The sequence below is a fragment of the Balaenoptera physalus genome (assembly GCF_965194825.1).
Source record: "Balaenoptera physalus genome assembly, chromosome: 14".
NCBI classification, from domain to species: domain Eukaryota; kingdom Metazoa; phylum Chordata; class Mammalia; order Artiodactyla; family Balaenopteridae; genus Balaenoptera; species Balaenoptera physalus.
The window spans coordinates 7,029,006-7,047,361 of NC_138893.1; the positions used below are offsets into that span (position 1 = coordinate 7,029,006).

General features: G+C 37.4%; 1 protein-coding gene across 8 annotated transcripts in view; it reads right to left on the bottom strand.

The window, feature by feature from the left end:
* Positions 1-18,356, bottom strand: part of CHRM3 (cholinergic receptor muscarinic 3) — a 532,253-nt gene that overhangs the window by 256,188 nt on the left and 257,709 nt on the right. For 7 of the 8 annotated variants that reach the window (XR_014253554.1, XR_014253555.1, XM_082425545.1 and 4 more), the window contains exon 4: positions 10,566-10,668. The exons of the other annotated variant lie outside the window; for it this stretch is intronic. The gene's annotated coding sequence lies outside the window, so the exon portion shown is untranslated. The remainder of the gene's footprint in view (positions 1-10,565; positions 10,669-18,356) is intronic. 8 annotated transcript variants of the gene reach the window in all.

The window sequence follows — 18,356 nt, forward strand, 5'->3', positions numbered from 1 at the left end:
TGAGAAAACCGTAATTCAAAAAGAGTCATGTACCCCAATGTTCATTGCAGCTCTATTTACAATAGCCAGGACATGGAAGCAACCTAAGTGTCCATCACCAGATGAATGGATAAAGAAGATGTGGCACATATATACAATGGAATATTACTCAGCCATAAAAAGAAATGAAATTGAGTTATTTGCAGTGAGGTGGACGGACCAAGAGTCTGTCCTACAGAGTGAAGTAAGTCAGAAAGAGAAAAACAAATACCACATGCTAACACATATATATGGAATCTAAAAAACAACTACAAAAAAAATGGCCATGAAGAACCTAGGGGCAAGATGGGAATAAAGACGCAGACCTAGTAGAGAATGTACTTGAGGATAGGGGGAGGGGGAAGGGTAAGCTGGGACAAAGTGAGACAGTGGCATGGACATATATACACTACCAAATGTAAACTAGATTGCTAGTGGGAAGCAGCCGCATAGCACAGGGAGATCAGCTCGCTGCTCTGTGATCACCTAGAGGGGTGGGATAGGGAGGGTGGGAAGGAGGGAGATGCAAGAGGGAAGAGATATGGGGATATACGTATGTGTATAACTGATTCACTTTGTTATAAAGCAGAAACTAACACAGCATTGTAAAGCAATTATACTCCAGTAAAGATGTTAAAAAAAAAACAAAACAAAAAACCTACTGAAGACATACAGTCTTTCCAAAATGTTAGTGGTAAAATAATAATAATAATATAACATCTTTTTAAAATTAAAAACATTTTAATTAAAAGTTAATTCTCAGTTTTTCAAGTTCATCCATTTATTTATTCAATTATTAAACAAAGCTGTATTGAGTGTCTACACGAGCCCCTCGCTGAAGTACTGGCAACATAAAAACAAGTAATATAAGATTCTTGCTCATGGGGTGTGAGAGCAACACAGTCTCAGCAAAAAAGATTATTTTCTGCTACACTAGTGTGGCTCACTTTCCATGTGCTCATCCATGACTTTAATTCTTCACAGGAATTCTTAAAACTCACTTACTCATTGTTTCTGGAATGCTTACTATGTGTCAGAACTTAGAGGATGCAAAGATCAGTCAGGCCTAATGTTGGCATGTAGGAGGGAAGCCTTCAAGCTGGAACATCAAAGCTGTGTGACCTGGGGTTAGACACTTCATAGTCTCTGGGGACATCACTTTTTCCCTTTGTCCCTCCCTTTGACATAAAATTGAACTATTAAGGGCCTTGGTGAGGTCTAAATTAAAATCACCATTCTCCGAACTCTCACCATGCCCAGGCATTCCTTTTATATACCTCATCTCACTGAATCCTCTCAACAGCCACTCCACAAAGTGGGCCTGATCGCTCTCATTGGCAGAATGAATGGGAAAGCAGAGGCCAAGATAAGTCAAGAAACAGGGAAACACAATTGGTAGGTTTGAATCCAGGTCTTGAATCCAGAGCTGCTGGGTGCAAAGCTGATGCCCATATCCACTAACTATACTACTTACTATATGGAAGTACTGCAAAACCATAGCTACACCAACATAAAATACTGTTACTCTTAAAGGAAGATGAGCACGTGTACAAATAAATACGCACAATGTGCTTAGTAGGCTTGAATAATTTTAGCATTCAAATAGACAGCAACTAAAACACTAAATATTGTACTGATAATGCAGTTTCAATAAAGTTAAAGAAAAGGTCATTAGATCTTTGTTGAAAACCAGCATGGTAAAATATTTGGGGGAAAAAACCAAAACAATGTGTTTAAGTTGATGGGAAATACACAGACACACACACATAGAGTTATACATTAATTATATACATTATTACTTACACACTAATACACTTATATCAGTCCCTTCTGCAAATAGATCAGTGAAAAATATTGCAATATATTAAAAGAAAGTAAAAGAGGTATATCCTTTTTTCAGACTGGAAACTACTTTAGAAGCAGACAGTTTTGTGGATTAATGTGAAACAGTATGGCACGATGCACTGATAACAGTAGTATTTGATGGAGAGAAAAATATAATTATAAACTCTAATGTATATATTTCTTGAGTGCACCTAGTTAAAATAGGTCACATTTATATTAGTAAAGGCAGGTTTTTTATAATTTTGTGATACAAAGACCACAAATTTGTTTCTTATTCTATATTAAAGGGTTTGAAACTTAGAATGGATTTAACTATGCAGTGAACTGATTTTTTAAAGTATATCTAAGTATCAGTATGATCTAATTTACTCAGAAAGATGATGCTGTGATAGTACTACATGAAGTTATTGTTCTGGAATATTCTCACTCATAAACAATACTGATGAATAACCTCTGAACCCAGCACCAGGGTTACCAGGTAACATCAGCTTCCATTAAAGAAAATTATTAACAAATAAATTTAAAGTCATAGATCAAACATAAAATGTGTAGATATTTTCTTAGCAAAAGTGAATCAATTAATTATTCCAGGGCATTAGAAGACACATCTCACATCTTGTTAATTTTCCCCCAACTTACTATAATTATTAAAATATAGTATTAATAAAAAAAAATAATGTTCCAGGTAACCTGGCACATGTTAGGCAATCAATATAAATCTGTTGAGTGGACAACATTTAACCTTAAGTGATAGCTTTTTTTCTTAAGAGAATATTTTAATATCTTAAATTTTTTCTAAGTTCTTATATTAATAAGTAGAGGAATTTGAATGACACTACATCTTTTAAAGGTGTTAAAGTTTTAGGAGTCACCTTCTAAAACATTACATTTTTCTCTATTTGGACTTTTTTCCAACTAGAAAAGGGTGAGAGTGTGAAAGCTCAAGTTAATGAAACTCACTGCTAATCTTTTTGGATGCTTGGGCAAATTAATTTATTCCATCATTTCCCTAGCTGCAAGGGAACGATAAATCAAGAGGGATTCATGGATCACTTAGCATTTATTCAATACACAATAAAGCATTTTTTTAGTGACTGTTTTGCACTGCCATTAAGGAATACTATGATGAATACGATGGGGGTGCCAGTCCTCAAGGAACTCAGTCTCAGGGGTAAACAATCAAGGAAATCAACAAGTTGCAATACAGAGCCATAAGTGCTGGGTAACCATGAAGGGAGGGGTTGGGGAAAGAACGTGGTGAACTTAACTCTGCCTGGGGAGAAGATGAGCAGGGCATGGGGAAAGACATCAGCATTCTGGTGAGATTTCATCTGGGTCTTGAAGATGAATACACATTTGTCAGGAAAGGGGGTTCAGGGTACTCCAGGCAGAATGATGAGTAGGTGCAAGCACAGTGTTTGTATAATTCCGAGGAAACAGTAAGACACTGGAATGTGGAGCATACGTAGGACGCATGGAAGAGAGTAGCTTATACGAGCTTGCATAGAAACTCAGTCGTGAAACCAACTGAGTTCCCCTCTCAGTTATGAAAACCACACATGGTTCCAGACATTGCCCGATGTTCCCCTATGGGACAAAATCACCCTGATTGAGAAGCACTGATTTAGAGGAAAAGGGTTTTGCATTAAGAGAGGAAAAGTTCCGGTTATCACAGTTTATCCTTCTTAGTAATTAGACAGGAATGACTCATGACATAATTTTTCTGTAACCCATTTTTCTTTGTTTCATGTAAAGTGAGGATATTACTTATCTCACAGGGCTACTCTGAAGATTAAATAAGAGATTCTGAAGTAAACATATGTGTTCGGGCACTCACACAGGGACTGGACCATGACAGTGCCTTGTAAATGTGAGATGGTCCAGCACATTAAAGGGGAAACTCAATTGTGTTAATTGTTTTGCACTGTACATAATCAGTTTAGATTAAAATGGTTTTTATTAGTTGAAAAAACGTCCCAGAAGGATAGCTTTCAGAACCACCATGGTGATATTTTATTTACAACTCTGAGACAGGCTCTCAAATGTCTTTATCTTTTTTTTCTAAACAGGAAATAAATGTACTGCAACCAGAAGTTAAGAATATGCTCAAAGTCATAGGTTAACTCGTGGAAGACGAACATTAAGTTGAGATTTTGGCCACTCATTACTTGCTTCTATTTGCCACCACTGTTTGAAACTGTGTGTAGTTTATAATGTGGTACTTGGAAATAAGCTATATGTTAATATATAATTAAGTAATTTACCAGGAGGAGAAGCTTTTTTAAATTAATGACTCATCTTTTTTTATAGATCTATCTCTACTGGTTTTCCAAAATGAAAATGAGTCTTCAATCTTTTAAGGCCAGAATCCATGTGTAGGCATTCCCAACTCCCTTTTTATCTTATAGAATGATGCTTGCAAAATATGATCCCCTTTTTTACTTTTTAAAATGATTAAATTGTGTGTCATGCTTTTATGAGGATTAATCACAACAATTTTCATATTGCAAAGGATTTGATAGAAGATTTAAAATGGGGTAGATTTCAAGATTAGGACAATGATATAAAGCTTGTGCCATGAATCCAACAAGTTGCTGCCTAGGAAAATAAGTAGCACTTTACTTCTCTTTGTTCAATGGTCTCAGTCAAAGAAAATATAAAGACTTGTCTTTCCCCCCCCCCCAAAAGCTCAAAGAGTAACAAATTAAAAATACACATAGCATACACTACCAAATGTAAAATAGATAGCTAGTGGGAAGCAGCTGCATAGCACAGGGAGATCAGCTCAGTGCTTTGTGACCACCTAGAGGGGTGGAATAGGGAGGGTGGGAGTGAGATGCAAGAGGGAGGGGATACGGGGATATATGTATGCATATAGCTGATTCACTTTGTTATACAGCAGAAACTAACAAAACATTGTAAAGCAACTATGCTCCAATAAAGATGTTAAAAAAAAATACACATATCTAGTAGTAGCCAATATCATAAATAAAAACAGTGTTAGGCAAACACGTAATTTTATGCCAAGGGAAATAAACTACAGGATTTAACTCAATAAAACTAACTCCACTTTTATGAGACCCTAGTCAACAATTTTTCAACTATAGCTTCTACTTGATTTCATAAAACATCATTTAATATTTAGTGTTGATAGTGGTAGAGAACAGAAAACAAAATCAAGACCTCTGAGCACAGAGAGGTTCAAAGGCCAATGGAATAAAATACATAAAATTCTGACTTCAATAGTTTTCTTTCAACCATCAGCTGAAGCATGGCTACAAACATAAATAAAAAGGGGCTGATGATAGACACACATGGTTCAGGACAGCTGTATCTCATTCTTACATCAGTAATCCTCAAATATTAGTCCAGTGTTCCCATAGTATCATAAGCACTCTTTGCCCCTCCATTCCTATCAGATGTGTAATTTCTCTTTTTACAGAATGAGTATTTTAATGTTAGGCAAATATACCTTTTTCAGATAGCAGAATTGCCCAACAAAATTTTGATTTAGCCCCCAGTAAACCCAGAGTCATGTCTGATGACCAAGAGCAGCAACTGTTGGTCCCTAGGGTCTGCCTAACTGTGACTGATATTGATTTCTCAGTTGATTCTACAGTTTTATTTATATTTGTTCTGCCTTAATTTTCTATTTTGTTGATAATTATTAGGTTTTATTCTTTTTATAATCTATCTAAAGTATTTTTTTTTTTTGGGTAAAAAAAGCAGAGTACAGACACATCAATACAAACAAGTGAACAGTAGAGAATGAAAATGTTTAAAGAAAAAAAATTAACAATATAAAGAGAAATATGTTTGAACATTAAGATGGCTAAGTTAAATATGGGAAAGTTCCCAATTTCAGAATACTTGTAATCAAAGTTATCATTGATCATATTATTAATATTCAGATAAAGTAAAATAATTTGTTTTAAATATCTCTCCAATATAGGAATATAATTTAGGGATCCTAAATATATGAAATTATTTATCCCTGAGGCACAGTATGTTGTGATACTAAGAATGCAATATAACTTCAAAGTGAAATTTCACATTCTTCCGAGAAACATAATTTTATGTATGAAGGGCTTATATTACTGTTGGCTGATAACATCATCACATCCATTGGGACCATCTACTCTTTTCCTAAAATGCAAAAGCGAAGCAATGTAAAGCATATGGGGCTTTAATTGGCTTTGAGCTTTGCCAAGAAAAGTCAGAGATTTAATAGATAAGTAGATGGAGGCATAAGAATGATTCTAGTACTTCCTAGAGAGTTTACTTGGGTAGCATTATTACCTGATCAGACAACATTAGACTCTGTTCAATTATTCACAAGTGCAGAAATGCTTATATTGTTTTACCTCTTAATGTCCCACAAGCCCCTAGCAAAGTTTTTAAAGATAAGGCACCTCAATCAGGAGTCTTTAGACTAGAATGTCCCCTTAACATGACAGGTTAAAAAAAAAAAGATTTTAAAGATGAAAATACTGGTGAAGGAGAAGAGGGAAGTGAAGAGCCACGCCTTAATGAAATCAGGGTGAGCTGCTCACCAAAATATTAGATTTGCTGGCCCATTGAGTTTGTCCAAATCCTTTAAAAATGATGCCCATCTCTCTGATTCCACAGAGCATCCCAGATATAATATCTGATCTGATGAATTACCATTTTTATTGGTCATTATTTTATATATTTAGTTCATTGGCTAAGTCAGTTCCTAGTTTTGGTATAATTTCATCTGCTTGTGTCTAAGATTAAAATGCATTTGAATTATTCATCATTCATTTCACAAATATTTTCTAAAGTCTAATATTGTTCAAGCATGGAGGATCCTGGAAGAATGTATCTTTTGTTCCAAAATGTTCACTCTTAAAAGTCAACACAAAGTGCTAGAATAATGATGGGAATAAGAAAAAGTCTGATACAATAGTAAATGTCTATGACAAACATGTATATTTTTGGAGCCATTTGATATATTACTATAACATAACACAGATCTTCACAATCAACTCAGCGTCCATATTGTTCCTGCCCTATAATAAATATAGGATATATTTATCTTTTATATTAGATTTGAAAAATTAATCCTAATTAATTTAGGGAACCTCTCTGATTAAAGGGAGTTAATGGCAAGTGAAAAAAATAGTAGAAAATGCAAAGTGAAGTATGCTTAACCCAAGGTTCATTTCAGACACTATTAATTTCCCTCTCAATAGCTGTTTCACGTGGTGGCAATATGGTAGATTTTAGAGAGATGTTTAATCTTCCTCTGTCCAGATCCCAGGCACTCAGTGATATAAAGAATTTAGAAAAATGGATTTATCTTACTGGAAAAGCTTTGTCTATACTAACGTAGAACCCTAAAACATAACGGACATCCCTGCCTGAATCCTTTCAAAGAAATTCCTAAAACGACATAAGAAGAATCTGTGGCCTTATTACAACTCTATTCACCACAGAGAAGAATTATACACAAGGCTAATCCAGCTTGATCCCCAAAGGAAATACAAAGGCATCTTGTCAATAAGCACTATCCTGAACTGTGTCTAGGGATGCTCAGTGTGTATGTGCTTGTGCCTCTCTGTGTATTTTGTTCTCCATTGTCCCCCAAAATAAATATTTAGGAGAGAGCTGAAAATATCAACTGTTTCCTTAAATGTAGGATAGCTCTGCCCACACATATTATTTGGGTAAATTAGGTCCCCTAAGGTAAAGGAGATAGCTGTTCCTCATGCATTAATTTAATACCTAGGTAAGAGAGTTTTCAACATCTTTATTGGTCTCCATTACCTGAACATCGGAGGCACATTTTTGTTTTAACACAGATCCTTGAACTTTTTATAATGTCAACTGTGAAACACTGATGGTTTTATATTGAAGGAAAAAAATGTCACCAGTACGAAATAAAGTTGATTATGTTGTACATAAGGAGTGCTGACATGGACCCAAGTTTCCACTCAGCTTCAAAGAAGATTGCATTTACTGGTTTATTTTTAAACTCTGAATCAAATAACATCACAGTATGTCAGAAGGTGTCTTTGATGAAAACTTTCTGATGACACCTTATCTTCTTCCCTTCCAATGGGAAGCGCACCGTCTCCAGTTATGGGTGGTTGGAGTCTAAAGGAAAGACTTCAGTAACTACCTCTATGGTCTATACAGTCCTTACACAGCCATTTTGAGAAACAAAGTCTCCACTGCAGCTCAAATAAATAATTGGATTTACGTTTTGTGTTGGTGAAAAGGAGGAACTATATGTCAGACAGGCAAGAGATATGATCCCAGGTTTAACTACCAACCCTGACAAACACACATCCCTAATTCAGTTATTCTGCCTAAAAATTTACTAGCATCAACTTATTTTGCTGGGTGAATCATGCAACTACGAAGGAGTGACATTTAATAAACTTTGGTAGCTGTGCTCGAACATTAATCTTATAATAATGTCACTACCAAACTATAAAATCCCTTCGCTCCTAATAGTAGTGTGACATCAGGACACGGACTGGATGGCAATCTGTAGAAGTCAGCAATGCTTCTGGCCTAAGTATCACTACCTGGAGGAGCAGGCAAGGGGAAGGTATTGTCATATTAGGCAACAGGCCCCCTGTGGAAATGGAATAAAATTTCCTTGGTACCTTCAGTCACACCTTTTGTGCCCTCTCCCCCATTTGCTTCTGATACTTAATGTCTCAATGACTTGATCCTTCAACAAAGCCTCAACTCAGATTCTTTATTCAACCAAGGTATCAATGATCATCATCAGTTGATATCATTACTGCTATTGTTATTGAAGAGCTTTAAGCCAGGCATTGACCAGATATGTTTCTATTCATAAACAATGACTCTGGCAGTTGGGTGAAGATGAGATTGAACAGGGACAAGAATAGAAATGAGAAGGTGATTTAGGGATGACAGTGGAAGACGGTTGAGACCAGAAAGTGGTGAATGTGACTTGGACTGGGGGCATGGCCTTTGACACGGAGACATGAAGATGTTAGGTCAGGGGTTCGGAGCCTCAGCTGCACATCAGAATCATCTGAAGAGCTTTCTACAGTTCTGAACCCCAGATCCACCCTCAGAGCTATTGGCTTAATTTTCTGGCTGCAGCCTGAGCTCTCAGAAAATGACCTTTGCACAGCGAGGGTTGAGAACCACTGGGTCCCAGCAAGGCTTTGGAGGACTTGATGGATTCGACGTGGAGAGGTTAAGACGAGGGAGGTAATTTGTATGACGACTAGAATTGTGGCAGATGAGTAACTAGTTTACTTGTAGTGCAATTTCCAGAGGAAAAGAAGACTGGAAGCCCAGATTTGAATGTGAACTCTCCTGATGTTTTTGATTTGGCAATTTTTTAAACACATGTGTATCAATTTTGTGTAGGCCAAAAAAACCCCACCAAAACTATAAAATAAACAACCTAAGATAGCCCTAACATTCAGGGGACCAGTCGCAACTTCTGCCTTAAATCAGGGAGGTTAAACTCTAATTATGGATTTCAGACTGTCACAGAATGTAGGAGTGAAATTCTCTGGAGACTCCTGGAAACACATCGATTAATTACTTGATACCTCATTAAGAATAAAGGTGACCTGGAGTATTTGGTGCACTGCAATTGTGAATTTATTTTCTCCCTTCTTCTCTCCCTCCCTCCCCCTTTCTAAGGAAGCATAACATGTTTTTCCAAGGTTATGGGTTAAGGAGTAGAGCTAGGTCTTATATCTGATTAAGTCTCAGGTCTGTGCTACTTCTCAAATGTGGTTTTCAGCAGACTTTTTGGGGGGAAGGGGGTGGGCAGGGGAGCTGTTATAAAGTTTTACTTTTGAAAATACAATTTATATACATCGGACACTTTTCTAAATACATACCAGAATTTCAACAAGTCTACCACATTCCCAACAATATTTTGAAAGTGGAATACAATAAAGCAATGAATCTTGTAATAAAGTATCTGTTAGTGATAAAATACCACACACACACACACACACACATACACACACACACACACACAGAGTACTCATCAAAGCAGTCTGAATTGAATTAAATCACGAGCTACAAGGCTTATATCTCATGAGAATCTAATTTCAGAATATTCCCTTCAAGAGTATTCATTAAACAATGAAACTTTCAAATACTGTATTTCTTTTTGGTTTTATGTCATATTTATGTCATTATATATTATACCAAGGGAGTACTTGTCACAAAACCTAAGCGGATCAAAGGATCATTAATTAATTCCCATTTAGTTCATAATTTGGTACTCAATTTTGTCTAAGACTGAACTAATTTTGGAAAAAAAAGTTTACATCCTTCTGTTAGACTTTTGAGCTACAGATACTATATTTATAAACATACCAGGGGATCTGTCATATTTCATATACTTGAGCTCCATAGAGTTGTATATTAAATCTTATCAGTTTCAGAACCATATGAGCATGGAATTTCCTTTCTCTACTGGCATGAATGTATTCTTAATTTGTATTAACTCCATAACAAAGGAAATGAAGGGTCTTGGGGAGTCTTGTAGGTCATACTATAAACACATACGCTAAGTAGAAAAGACAAAGGTCATCTCTGACACGTGAATTTTACTCTCCAGAACAAATCTCATCCTCAGTCAACAACAAGAAAAGCAGACATGGATATAGATCCCTAGGTATGATTCAAAGGATGGGTAAGCAAACATTGAAGCTTTTATGTACCTGTTCCAGGTAGGATCATCAAACCAATCCAATATATCAAGGACTGTGCTGTGTGCTGAACTTTCCTTGTAGAAAAAAACCAGATGCCATGTCACCACAAAAGCTGAAAACCAAACAAATAAAGAAGGAGTAAATAAATCTAAAACAAGATAAAAGAAGAAGTAGGATACTTGGATCACTTGATTGTGAAATGGCATTTTAATTAAATGATAGATTTCATAAATGGAGATTTATCCCAGACTTTCCCCAAATGGACTTCATCAAGAAACCCTTTTGGGGCTTCCCTGGTGGCGCAGTGGTTGAGAGTCTGCCTGCCAATGCAGGGGACATGGGTTCGAGCCCTGGTCTGGGAGGATCCCACATGCCGCGGAGCAACTAGGCCCGTGGGCCACAACTGCTGGGCCTGCACGTCTGGAGCCTGTGCTCCGCAACAAGAGAGGCTGCGATAGTGAGAGGTCCGCGCACCGCGATGAAGAGTGGCCCCCGCTCGCCGCAACTAGAGAAAGCCCTCGCACAGAAATGAAGACCCAACACAGCCATAAATAAATAAATAAACATATTAAAAAAAAGAAACCCTTTCATTCCACAAGACCTGTTGGCATCCTGCTGCAGGAGTGATCCACGGCTGTTACTGGGGAAACAATGACCTGTGTACCCTACTTTTCCACGAGGTGCCACATCTCGCAGACTCTGTCATATGGTCACATGTTCTCAGGTTGATACTTCCAATAACTGGGAGTACTTTATAAGCTTCCCCATTAAAATATGCACATAAGGCACATATATTTAAAACACATATAGAAAGCTAAGTGTTGAGTTTCCTTCACAAGTTTCATAGCGAATTAGCGAAGAACCACTCACCTGACTAGTACAATTTATTTCATGGCAACAAGTACTTGACATTCACTCACCATTTTGATCAATATTTACTGAGTGAATAACATGAACCAGATATTGGGTTGAAAAAATGAATAGGACTTGGTCCTGCCTTCAAAAAACCCAAGTCTACTCAAGTGGGAAAGGCCACATTGGACCCTCATCAACCTTGAGGACTAAGTCACTGTGTTCACGATGCAGACAGGGTACAGGGGTGGCGTCACCGAGCAGAGGGTCTTCAAGCGGAGCCTTGAATGTTGAGGAGAAGAGTGAGATATGCCGGCGAAGCGGGGGTCAGGGAGGAGAAGGGTGTTATTCAGGCAGCATGTTCAAACACAGGAAGCTGTGAGGCAGAACGGCATGTTCTGAAAGCTGCCTTATATCGGGCCTACAATAATGTGAGGGAACAGAACATGCACAAAGGAAAAGGCAGAACATCCTTTTACAGATTTAAAGGGCTGTAAATCAGTCCACGGCACAGCGGTGCAAACAAAAGCACCCACTCCAATAATTGTATAGAAGCTGAACCTATTCCCAAGCTCCTCTACACACGTCATCTCATCCTGGCTTCACAAGGTTGAGGGGCCTGCCCAAGACCTGAAAATAACTGGTGTAAGTTCATCTGTATCATTTTTTCAGATTCCGCATATATGGGATGTCATGTGGGATTTGTCTTTGTCTGTCTAACTTACTTCACTTAGTACGATCATCTCTGGGTCCATCCATGTTGCTGCAAATGGCATTATTTCATTCTTTTTTATGACTGAGTAATATACTTATTTACAAAACAGAAGCGGACTCACAGACATAGGAAACAAACGTATGGTTACCAAAACAAAGGTGGGGGAGGGATAAATTGGGAATTTAGGACTAACAGATACACATTACCATATATAAAGTAGATAAACAAGGACCTACTGTATGGCACAGGGAACTCTACTCAATATCTTGTAATAACCTATAATGGAAAAGAATCTGAAGTTACATACATATATGTGTGTGTGTATATATATATATATATATATATATATAACTGAATCACTTTGCTGTACACCTGAATCATTGTAAATCAACTATATTCAATAAAAATAAAAATTAAAAAAACTTAAAAAAAACCTCATACAATTGGAAAAAAAAAGTGATTCGTGTAGACCAGTCCAGTGCCCTCTCTGTGCAGGGAGAGGTGCGTGTGGCATGTGGTATGGACATGTCAGTCTCTGTCCTATTTCATGACGTGCGCTTTCCCGATTGTACTGCCCTGCGGACTCCGGGCACAACCAAATTGCTGCCACCATCACCTTTCCTGTTTCCAATTTCAGGAAGTCAAGCATGGGGTAGAAAAATTGTGATTAATTCCACATGCTTTCACCTCCTGGATTTTGATATCTTTAATAAAAGACTTCTCCATGTGGCCATACTGAAGGTAAGGCTGGCGACTGTGTACTGCCCAGCAACCGTGGAGAAACGGGTGATTCTGTCTATATCCAGCTCTGATCCTCAAATGCCCTCTGTGGACGTAACGGTTACATATGAGCCTCTCTCAGGCCTGGTGGTTCTTGCCTCTGACTTCATCAGCACTTTAATAATTTTGCTGATGTAGGGTGTGGATAAAAGGGCTTTGAACTCTAGGCAGAGGTTGGAATTAGTGCATCTATTCAGAGAGGAATGGAGGCCAGCACTCATTTGTAACATGTAAAAATGAGGAGAGAAAGCATGGAGATGGGGGAAAAGCAGGTTTAGTAATGCAAAAATGAAGAAACCTTGTCTATGACACATAGCTTATATAAGAAAAACTCTAAAGGAGCCTGTGGCATTCTCCAAAGGATGAGAAATACAGTTGCTGAGGTTGGAAAGATTGCAGAGGATTTTTTCCCTTCCTCTTCTTCTCTCTCCTCCCACTTTTTCTCTTGTAAACTCCTGAAGTGAAACTGCTTAGAATACATCTTACTTGGTTCAATTTCTCATCATGAAGGTGAGAGACTGGAAAATCTTTCAGTAGCCCTGGAATCTCCTTGCCCTCATGAAAGAGGATAGAAGTTTTTATTTTCAATGCTTTTCCAGTTGAGAAACTGTATGCTTGCTAAAGGAGTGGCCCCCGCCCCGCTCTATGTTCTGAGACCTTACAACATATTAGGAATTATTTTGGCTTTAAAGAGAAGCATGATTGCTTAAAAAGGCAGCTTCTGCTACAGAGGCTTGCAAGATAGAAACCAATTCCAGGCAACAGATGAACAATAATGCCTAGAATACAGACAGACACTGGATGTAAGACAGACAAAACCCAAATGACAGTATCATCCAGATATGCAACTTCCAGCAATGATCTTGTGTTACAGCTGCTTGACAAACCACACTTGTTACTACAGAATAAGCTTGTTCTTGACATGCAGCAGAGAGCAGATGAAGCAGAAGCATTATTTGAAACCAAAAGGTAGGAGCAAATAAACGAATCAAAAATACCTGTGAGCAACCTAATGGAAGAAAACTTGGATAAGTCATTTAAAAGAGAAACTGGACTCCACACAACATTCTAAAATGAGTAATTTCTGGAAAAAAAATTATTTCGAATGTATTTCCCATTTGTTTGTATGAATACTTAGGGAATTCATGGGATCCAACAGATTTGACCTCAGTGATTTGTTGCAGAATCCAGCATTTGCTGGCACGATAGAAATTGGTTCTCTAGAAGAACCTGACAACTAGCCCCTGTAAACTCTGGAACGAGAAATCGGGTTCTATGAAAATTTGTACCAAAAGAACCTGGATGCTTAATCCATACAAGAAGTCGGGGCAGGAGGATTGGTAGGTGAGATGAGGGAGGTACAGGCAGAGGGAAGGAGAATTAATTATTTCCTTTATGGCACTAACACACCAGGCATTGATTACTCATCTGATCGTCTCAACAACCTTGGGAAGAAGATATCATCGTCACTAGTTTACAAATGAAGAAATGATTTTTCTTTTGAGAGGCTAATTTACTTAATACACAACAAGAAGTGGCCTGAGCTGGGATCAGAAACTATGTTTGCCTGATACTTAGGTGATTTTCCTAATTAAAACCACAGTAATTCTCAAACAGTAAGCAATATGTAAATTTAAAAATCTCAATAGCAATCAAACAAATCCAAAATTTAAAAAATGACACAGATCGCATTAGCTACAATTATAAATAATAAAATGCAGATGAGACTACTAGGAAAACAATGGATAAACTCATATATTTTGGTGGTGCTATACATATGTAGAACCCACTGAATCACCTATCTCACCCACACCTGTATTTAGGGTTCTTAAATATATTCATATCTTTGGACCTAGTAATCCCACTCACAAATTATCCCAAAGAAACAATTCAAAATTAGGAAAATGTTCATTGTAGCATTATTCATAATACTAGTGAATAACAGAAACTATGTGTGTATTCCACAGCAGGGCATCTAAGAAAATGTTTGTATATTAACTCCACGGTATATTAAGTAGCCAATAAAGTAATAACTAAGTCACAATATAGAGAAAGTGGTATAGAAAACTGTATGTTCTGATTATAAGTAGGTACAAAATGTGTATGTGAATAAATACTAGCCAGGTAACCAGAGTAAAGAAAATTGTGGTGCTAGGATAGAGTAGCTGTGAATGCATTAAAAAAATCTTAACCCCATTCTCACAATATATTTTAAAATTGTACTCATTTGAAATACCTACTGAATAAAAATACAGACCCACAAACATGATATATATTTGGAATATGTGTTTACATGGTTAAATGGTCTCCAGCACATAAAATATTATTTTGTTACATCGTTAAGTATTTGATAGTGGAGGAAGGAGGTAGGAGATGAAGGAGATATACTTAGTATGATGCTGAGATAATATATATATACATATTTTAACAGAATGGTAAAAATCAATTTCTTATAATGACAGTCCACAGAAAGATTAGATTACAAAACTAAGAAGATTTGTTGACATAATTGCTAATGCATGTGATTTTAAATGAATCTATGATCAACAGTCTTTTCCACACTGTAACATAACTTTCACCTTCTTACATTCCCTCTATCCCATTTTCTAAAGGAAAAAAAAAAGCTAAAGAAAATTGGCTGAGCCTCAGAATCTCCCATTTCTTCATTTTCTTCTTTAAGACATCACCCATCTCCCAAACAGGGTCTCCTCCATCCCTGGGAAGCCATTTAGTCTTCCCAGGGCAGGGAGAAGGTGCATTTGAAGAAACAATAGCTGACTCATGGCTACTGGCTTCTGTCTCACGTAAGAACAAGGGTGAACTAGCAAGTGTTCGTCATTTGTCTCAGATGGCATCTATTCATCTCTCTCTAGTCGTGGCCTCATTCCTGGTTTTAGGCAGTAAATTTCTAGCATTTGCTGCTCCAAAATATCTCTTACCCTCTAGAAGTGAGATTAAGGTGGAAAAACTACATTGCCTATCTCCTGGCTCAATAGCTCTTAGAAAGCAAAGGAACATTCTAAATCTGTAAATCTCACAAATCATTAGAAATTCACAAACCACATCCCCTGTCTCTCCCCCGGCAGTTGTTTATACATGTACATATAAAGAGAAATGCAAAATTAAATGTAATTCAAGTACTGTTCAATCTCTTTTGTATAAGTCAGCCTTTCCATTAGCCTTCCTCTCCCACTCTTTCTTTAAACAAACACACACACACACACACAGTGGAGAGGGGTATGGCTTCAGTAAACTAAGGAAGAGAAGAAACATTCTGCATCTCAAAACATGACTTAGTCTATCTCCCTTGACCTATGGGGCAGGGCTCCTTACCCATCTGGGTGCTCCTAGCCCAGCTGACATTTAGAATTAGGCTCGCCACTGGCATGCATACCATTTGTTACTCCTTGACCAATTAAAGTTGGTAGACATTTCTGTTTAACTCAGCCTCATCCAACCTCCCGCTGACAGCGCAGCCTTCTCTGACGTCTGACTGCGATGCACATTCAGCCCTGGGGTGCTGCAGCCCTCAGGTCAGAACCACTGACACATTCTTCAGCTGTCCGGGGTCCTATCTATACCACACCAGAACGGAATTTCCAAGGTTTTCCTCCGATTGACCAGGCTGAACTGCTAAGTTTGCTATGATGCTGGCAGAGGGCTGCATATGAAATAGCTGCCTGTCTTGGTACACATGTCCTTCTCATAAATACAGTCCTCATTCTCTGGGCTGAAACTCCAAGAGAGAAAGTTGGGAGGCACCTATTAGACTGCTTCACTTTCCTTCCTTCCACCGTCATTCTTGTTTTGCAGAATTCCTCAGACTCAGCAAGGGGTCATGTCTTCCTTTTCTTTCTTGGTGTTGTAGTCTCTTAATATCAGAGAGTGAGCCTAGATGTAATAAGTTGAAAGGTTTTCCCACCATATATGACTGGCATTTTCTGGGCTGACCCTTGATAAACTAAAAAAAATCTAGAAAATTCTTTCTCGAAAACTAACTTGGATTTCCACTTTTAGCCATGACAGGGTACAGGGATGGAGTATAACCTATACCCTGGCACCCCCCATGCCCCCAAAACCCCAAGAAAATATAATAAATGAAATAACTATTTTGAGGAATTGGATAAGTAGTGTAGGACTGTGATGACAGAGAAGGGAAACCGAGAAGAGAAGAGAAACCTGTATCTGAGCTCTTGGTTTGGATGACGTTTCTGCAAAGTGGGCACAGGAAGGGGAAGTCAAGCACAGCTTGGTTGCCTTACTAAATTGAGGAAGTGGTGATCAAAGTTTGAGGAGTCCAGTAGTCCTATGAAGAAGATGCTCAACAACGTTAGTTACTAGGAAAATGTAAATTAGAACCACAATTAGATGCCATGACACCATTAAAACAACTGATTATAGTAACCTTGGCAAGGATGTGAGGTAGCTGTAACTCTCTTACACTGCTGGTGGGAATGTAAAATGATACAACCACTTTGGAAGACCGTTTTGCAGTTTATTATATAGGTAAATACACGCTTAAAATGTAGCTGAGCAATTTTACTCCTAGCTATTTACCCAAGAGAGATAAAAATATATGTCTGTACAGAAACTTGTGTATCAACGTTCATAGCAAAGCAACTTCATTCAAATCAAACTGGAAAAAAATGTCCATCAGATGAAATGGAGAAAGCAAATCTTGATACTGTCATACAATGGAATTAAATAGGGATGCAATGCAATAAAAAGGGATGAATCACTGATACTATTTCACAATACCATGTATAAACCTCAAAAATATTATGTTGAGCAAAAGAAGCCAGATATAAAAGTGCATACTGTGGGACTCAATTATTATAAAACTCTAGAAAAAAGAAATCTAATCTAAGGATCAGAAAGCAGAACAGTGATTGCCTGGGATTGGCGTGGGATAGGGTATGTCAATTGACAAGGAAAGGCTACACAGGAACTTTGTGTGGTGATGGAAATGTCCTACAGCTTGATTTAGTGGTAATAACATGGTAGATAAATTTGTTTAACCTCAACCAAATATGTACTAAAAGTGAGTGCTTGTTATTGTATATACATTATATCTCAATATAATATTGAGATTAAAATTAACTTTACCTGGTTTCTTATTCTTTTATAATATCAGAACTGATCTCTTAAAATAGTTTTAAGTAATTTTTAATATTAAAATATTAATTTAGGTACAATAGGAAATACACAGGTCTTACATTTGTTTTAAAGGAATCCAGTGTTTGTGGGAAAAGGGTGCCACAGAAAAGAAATAAGCTGGCCAGGTACTGCTACTTACTGAAGGCAGATGGTCAGCACAGTTGGTTGATTATGTTATTCTGTCTACTTTTGAATATATCTGCAATTTTTTATTTAAAACGTTTTAAACATCTAGTGGATTGCATTTGTTTAATTAAGATATTATTAATATATTAGTTAGCGGTAGATGTCTGCCT